Source organism: Desmodus rotundus, chromosome 5 (assembly GCF_022682495.2).
Source record: "Desmodus rotundus isolate HL8 chromosome 5, HLdesRot8A.1, whole genome shotgun sequence".
NCBI lineage: Eukaryota > Metazoa > Chordata > Mammalia > Chiroptera > Phyllostomidae > Desmodus > Desmodus rotundus.
This window is the reverse complement of record NC_071391.1, coordinates 46,065,702-46,065,943: the sequence shown is the minus strand read 5'-3', so window position 1 is coordinate 46,065,943 and position 242 is coordinate 46,065,702.

Genomic DNA, 242 nt, shown 5'->3' with positions numbered 1-242 from the left:
CGCTGAAGGCATACATCAATGAATGTATGCGCCCAAACGGGAAACTAAGCGTCAGAAGCAGACTAATTTTCCTAGCACACAGCAGAACGATCAGGATCAGTATTAACTCAGGTGGCACCCAGATGTTTTTCAGAGGGGGTTGGCAAGGTCACATACACTCTGTAGGCATGGGCGGGGTTAAATGGAGCGGTTGTCAGGCGGCGGGGCGGCGGCGGAGTGGAAGGTTTGGGGGAGAAGGGCAG